Here is a 7,497-nt window from a genome sequence, read left to right as displayed (position 1 = left end):
AAAACCCTCTTATTTATAATAAAGTTTTAGCTAAATTAGGAGTTGGAAAATAATAAAATATTATTGACCAAATCAAAATCTAGCAATTGAGAATACTTTATTATAATTTTTGGAGAGAGAAAAGATATTCAAAATGGTCAAATATATTTATTTATAAAATAGTTGAAGCAATTAACAAATAAAAATGATTTATTAATTACTTTGTGAGAATTAAGAAAGAAATAATTATTAAATAGTGAGTTGATAATTATCTAATAAGGAAAATATGGAATAAATAAAGAATAATAAATAAATAGTAATTTATTTAAATATTCCAATGTGATTAAGTCAAAATTAATTAAAAAATAATTATCAAATAATTATTTCTAGAGAAAATTAAATAAATAATGATTTATTCAATGATTCTCATGGGGTTTTTGAGTTTTAGTGAGAGATCATTTAGGAAAAATAGTTTACTAAATTATTTCCCATGGTTAAAGTGAATTTATTATGGTAAAAATAATCCTAAATGGTGTATTTCGATCAACCTAGGAAGAAATGTCCAGGTGATCATTTTTGGGTGACAACAATTGAGTATTAGCTCTCATGTTAATACTAGCTTTATGTTTTGTTTCATTTCTTTTACTTGTAAAGTAAAAAAAAAACTGCAAGACCATTAAATATCAATTAATGGAAATCATTACATGTGGCAAGAAGTTCATACTCCATGTGCATGATGGTTTAGGAGAAGAGTTTATTACAACACCAACAATTGATCCCAAGTTTATTCCTGGCACCAACAATTGATCCTGATTTCGTTGTATATTGAGCTGCAGATTCCATTCCAAATTGAGTTGTTGGAGATAACAAGCCCCCTAAAAACTATATCTAGAGTAGGGAACCTATGTGCTCGTAAGGAATCTCAAACTTTTATCAATCTAAGTGATAAAGGCCCAAATGTCACAAGCCATGAAGTGATAAATTCCCAGATGTCATAAAGATGGAAAGGTCATGGAGCTAAACATTTATTGTCAGCGAAGTAATGCTAAGTAATGATAGCATTACTTTGCTGCAAAAATCTCTCTATCAAATCTATTATATATACTAACTTAATATGGGCCAATGCCTCGAGAAGAGTCCAAATAAGACCTCAAACCACAAACTTTGATTAAAATCATGATAATCTTATATAATTCTTATAAAAAAATTAAAATCAATTATATGTTTTTAAGAAACTTTGGTTTGAAATTGTGAAAATAATTTTGATATTCGTGTGGAACTAATACACCACCAAAAAGTGATTACTATAGTCCCTTCAGCTTGAAAGGCGAGAACTAATAAGAAGGAAAACTAAAATCTTGGAGGAACTAAGTTTCATAATGAAGGTTTAGAATAAAAAATTCATTGAAACAAATAAAAATAGAAGACATTCATAATTAATAAGATAGGTTTTACTTAAAACTAACATTTTGTTTGAAAATTTGGCCCTCTACCTTTATCTAGAAAAACATTTGTAGAATAACCCTCCAAATACTAAAGCCCTTACATAAAGCCCTTACATTGAAAGCCTTTAACACAAAATATGAACTCTTAGAAATATCACCAACTTGGATTGAAGCCTCCACCTTTATCTAGAAAAACATTTGTAAGATAACCCTCCAATTATTAAAATCCTCACATTGAGCCTTTAACATCGGATAAGAACTCTTAAAAAGATACCAAGGATCCCTTGGATAGGAAGAGGAGATCTAATTACCACAATGGGTGTCCATGAAAGATTGACACCCATGAAAAACGACAGTTACAAAGGTTTAATTGGTTCTTTGAATTTATTCCAAACTTTATAATAGATAGCATGTATGAAGACACTCCAAATAGATGTCAATTCTACCACTCTTTACTGTCCCTTTTCATGTTTGAATAAGACAAGGGATAGTAAAGGTTTTGTCACTTAAAATTTATACCCTTTTCTCAGTGAAAGATGTCCACTTAGAAACACTAAAGTAAAAGGTTATTGTAGTCCACTTGACCCGTCGTTTATTTCTTTAGACATAAAAGATTCAAGCCTATAATATCTCTTTTCAATATGAAAATGTGTGGTTCTTTCACTTCGATTTGAAGCATGATGTCCACCTATGGTGATATAAAGGTTTTAACATGTAAGAATTCGAATGGTCATTTTTATAAAGAAGTTCCAATGTTGTAAATAAAATGGTTTCAATGTTTGAATAGTAACATATATATAATTATTTTTAAGAAAATATTTTTGGAATTCAACTCGAAGAATATCAAATAGAGGAAAAATTATTTTCCAAAACCTTTTTGTATTAGGATATTCAAGTTGTAAACCTAAAAGCTATTTATAAATGTAACTTTTTGAAACCTAAAAAAATTATGATATTAAAGATTAGGAGGTTGTTCAAAACTAGTTTCTTAATTTGTTATGAATATTATTTTTTGTATAGTCTCTAACCAGATGTCTTAGATGAGCTTTAACCAATGCATTATTTAGTTGAACAACTTTGGTAGCTAAACACAACACCATGAAATATGTCAGAATATCTATGGTAGGCAGTGACATGTGGGTAACTGGATCGATTCCCAACAAAAGGAGTACAAGATTGCTGAAAAAAATAATGAAATCTTCCTTCGCACCTCCACATGTTGAGCTGAGAATATTATTCAGAGGAGGATATGCAATGACATTAGGTATGACAACCAATATTTATGGTGTCATTAACTCATTAATGTGCGGGGCATATGCTCACCGTTGGATAATGTACTTGCTTAAATCCAATGATGGTAATATACAACCCCGCACATTAATGGGTCAATAGCACAGTGAATATTGGTTGCCGTTAGATATAATATGTATAGAATAATATAATTTTACAATAAACCGAGAGATAAAACCCTGGTAAAAACAATTAGTATAAATTAAAAAAATGTGTGCCCTAACAGTTATCGAATCCTTAGTGAGCTAATGAAAATGGCAATAAATGGATTTGATGTATCAAATCTATTATGGATTTGTAAATTTACTTAGACGATGAATACTTAAAAAAAAATGAACGCAGGCATTGATAACTCGTAGTCACTACAAAAAGGCAACAACCATATTACTCTCAATATTTCCCTCAATACAACTAAAGTTCACAAACGAGCATTAAATTGCGCGAAATTTAAATCTCGATTTCAAATAAACCTACAACATGGTGGTCCTGCAGGGAAGAAGGCTAAACAAAGGCATGGGGCTCCCAGCTTCCAGCGAATCAAAAGTAGTTTCGTTGATTTCTTTGGAGGCTTGTTCATGTTGGCTTATGGATGTTTTTTGTGTATCTGGGACTTCAATCTCACCTTGCTTGACCTTCTATTGGTAGAGATGGGTTTCAATTTTGTCGGTCGTTGCACAACTAAGATGAATCTAAGTTAAACTAATGCAAAGTGAGGAGGTGTGGAGGAAGCTTCTTTCTCACAATTAAATTTTTCATTGTAAGCTCCCCATAATGAAATATTGCACAAACCCATAGATATTTTGATTGGAAAGATTCAAATCTATTTGTCTTATTCTTAGTCTACTCTAAAATAATATTGATTTAGGCTTTGCAATAGACTTGACCATTGCCATGCACCTCCATACTCCGCACAATGATAGTTTCCTCCACATATTTGTTAAAGCCCCCCACCCCTAGCTTACTTAAGGGACTTGGAACCACATCAGTTCTAGCATCATTGGGCAGAGAAATAGCACTGTCCAGTGTCAATTTCACTGATTGGGCAAAGCAATAACAATGTCCAGTGTCAGGATCGAAGCACTCACAGAGGGAATGATCACTCACAAATATGTAACATCAAGGTTCAACCAATGGAAAATTAGAAATAACATTTATAGAAATTAGAAAGTTATTTTTGAATTTATGCAAAAATATTTTCTGGGAAACTTTGGTGAAAGTTGCAAAAACATGGCAAAATAATCGAAAGGCAATGGACTTTGACCACGAGGTAAGTGTTATAGTCCCTAGTGAGGCAAGGACTAACAAGGACCACATACAACGGACATGTGAAAGTTATGCTTGATTCTTAAAAAAAGAGTACTCACTTATACTTTCCTTTTAAAATTAAAATGCTCATTTATACCTTCCTTTTAAAGTGGTTATATATATATCTATATATATATATATATATATATATATATATATATATATATATATATATATATATATATATATGATAAGCTTGATAGATCCTTCCATTTTGATTAATATATAAGCAAGTTACAACTACATAAAACTAGTTAGGTGGCCTCAACTTGCCCATCGAGAAACCAAGTCAGTTCGCCGCCTAACCACATGATAAGCCATATAGTAGCAAAAAGCGATAAGTCTTTCTGCCCAAGCTATATAAGTTTGTATATTATTTCCTTGTCCATACTCTATTTACCTATAAATATATACAACTTCCAACTGGAAATTAAAAGCTATCCGCGTATGTACTAATCAAAAATTAAAAACCAGCTATCATCCTATTCATCTTGCTCAGTAGAATCAGATTAGACCGGAGTTGGGTCCTTAGCATTGGAACTAGGCAGCACTGTCTGTGAGAGAAGATAGGGGAAGTGGTTCTTGATGTGTCTGAGGTGTCCATCTTAATTTTGCAATTTGAATTGTAGTTTCTAGAATTCCTGCTTGTAGTTGGGGAAGTCTTGTACTGTTGTCGCCATGCTTACTAAAATTTTCTCCAAGGCATTGACTAAGACACTTTTCATGATCCAATACAGGTACAAGGTATGTTTGAACTGAGTCACCCGCCTGTGAGTATGCCTAGGGCCTGGTACCATCGCTCACTAGTCCTCCATTTCTATATCTATCGTGCTCGCCTGGAAATTCAGGTAGGCTTCCCATTATTCGATTGGTCTCTTGATTTCTTCACTGGTCCCTTCATGGTATGCATTGGCCGCATCATTAATGATGTTGGTGACTGACTTATGACCTCTTCTTCCGCTCGAGGAACTAGATTGTTCCTCTTGATTTATTGCCCGAGGCCTCCTACCATAGCCCCTAGCCTTTGCTTCCCTTGCCATCACAACTCGGTCATGATACTTGGTGAGAAAATGGATGTTACTAGATCCCTGTGCAGGTGGGGGTTCGAGCCCAGAAGCCCTTCTCTCACAGGTGAGCCTACCTCCCTGCGCACCTGCCACTCGCAGTCCCTGCATCCAATCGAAGTCCTCCAACCCACCCAGGAATTCATTTTCTTTACCCCCAGGCCCATTTGCATAGCAACCAGAAACATAAATTAAGATCCCACCATAGTTAGCTCCAACAACATTACAATGATTCCCAAACCTAGGGCACTACAGAACCTCAATTGAACCCCGGGGAAACTTTTACAAGGGCCATGGGTGCAAAGCCAAGTAGGCCAGCCAGCCAAGTTGTTACCATGCCGATACCACCAGTTATGCAGGGATGCAAGCTTCCCTTCAACCCCATAAAAAACAATAAAGCATACCCTACATGTAGATTTGAAGGTGACAAACCCCAGACCCCAGGGTCTTCAAACCAAGCCAGACAACAACTTTCCCCAGGGCTAACACCACTCTCCCACATCCCAAATAACCCCATTCGGAGAGGAGAATTTCAAAGCAAACCAACAAAGATACTATATCCGTTATGATAACATACTACTACCAGACTCTCGATGGTAGTGGCTTACACCATCCTAATTTACTCCCACCCACAGACAATTCAATCCCATGCAAAAACTCGGATGCATGGAGGAGGGGGAGAAGAAATTGTCTACGTACAAGGTTACCCTCACCTGGAGATGAAGAATCCACAACCTCTTCTAGAGCTGTTATGTTTCTCTGCCTGTGGAGTCCCTCGTCCACACTGCAATCTCTTGGGCACTGAAACAACCTACAGACCTCGCGGAACACTTGCCACCAAACTCAAACCTTAACATACTAACTCTGCCACCTTCCACAACGATATTATCCTTATGCATGCAGGGAGCCACCGCACCCATCACCTCGAGCATGTGGGGGGTGGTGGGTGTGTACCCCAACGTACTTTGCATTAATTCAAACTTGATGGGGTTGCCCTCCGGCTCGCACCCTGATCAGGGTATATATATATATATATATATATATATATATATATTGAAAAATAAAGTAATCACTAATTAATTATAGCTAAATTGAATATAGGAAAAAAATTAGGAAGAGTAAAAAATTATAAAGATCAAAATTAAGAGATTATGAAATTAAAATAGAAAAGAAAAGGGAAAAAAATAATATATATATATATAGATTAAAGAACTACATATTGACCTATTTGTTTATGTAAAACATCAAGTTGTGATATATTAAAATTTGATGTTTGTATCATTTTATTTTGGAGAGAATTGAACTCTTAATGTGAAATAGGAAAAAACACAAAGAGAAATTTTAAAATTTATCCCACATTAATATTAATTAACCAATCCTCCATGGGGTCTTGGTTAGACTGTGATCGGTGAACTGTTAAGGCATTCCTAGATGTTAATTCACTGGTTCAATTCCCCACTCTATTCGAGCATTATTCTTAAATATGACCACAATGTAGCGTCACCAATTATATATATATATATATATATATATAAAGAGTAAATAAAAAGTTTAATCCAATGATATAAAGTATTAAATCTTATGCAAAATATTTACTTAAATCACAAATTAATGCCAAATAAAAAACTAATTGATTGCTATTCAAAATGTGTAACCACAATAATACCTTCAATTAACTAACCAATTACAAAACATATAAACAAATGAATGGAATGATTAACAATTTAGCATATTAATGTTTTACATTAAACTATTATACACAATATTTAATTAAGGTACAAAGTAATGTGAAATAATAAACAAATTGAGTATATATCATATCAACATAATAAACAAAATGAATTATTTAGTTTAAACAAAATGGCTATATATCATATATGAGATACAAGTATAAAAAGTGCTACATAGTAGCTACAACTTAGTTTAAACATAGCTAAATTAAAGTAAAAATCAATAAAATCAAGTTAATATAGGTTTTTACTAATTGCAAAATTGAGATATTTTGTTAATCCAATTTTACCCAACCAAATAATAATTCCTATTGTAGTGATAATGTTTTTGTTGAGAAAACGATTTAGATGATTTACAATTTTGTGCAAATTATAGATATATATATTTTAAAGGGTAGTTGTTTTTGCCAAATATGTCTATAAAAATATACTTTATATATGCGTAATATTTTATGAAAAATTATAATAATAATAATTTATTATTATTATTGTTATTATAGAAGTTGATAATAACAAAAATAAAATTATAACTTTCATATATATATATATATAATTAAAAAATATTATTATTATTCAAAATGTTGCATTTTGTTTTTACTTAAAATTACATGACATAATATATAGCAGTTAAAATTGTTTCATATTTTGTATATTTATATATTTGATATATTCAATGTATATTCT

The sequence above is a fragment of the Pinus tabuliformis genome, chromosome X (genome assembly GCF_031772625.1).
Source record: "Pinus tabuliformis cultivar Carrire ecotype Pingquan chromosome X, CPIR1, whole genome shotgun sequence".
Classification (NCBI taxonomy): Eukaryota; Viridiplantae; Streptophyta; class Pinopsida; order Pinales; family Pinaceae; genus Pinus; species Pinus tabuliformis.
The sequence above is the reverse complement of the archived record's forward strand: the minus strand, read 5'-3'. Positions refer to the sequence as shown.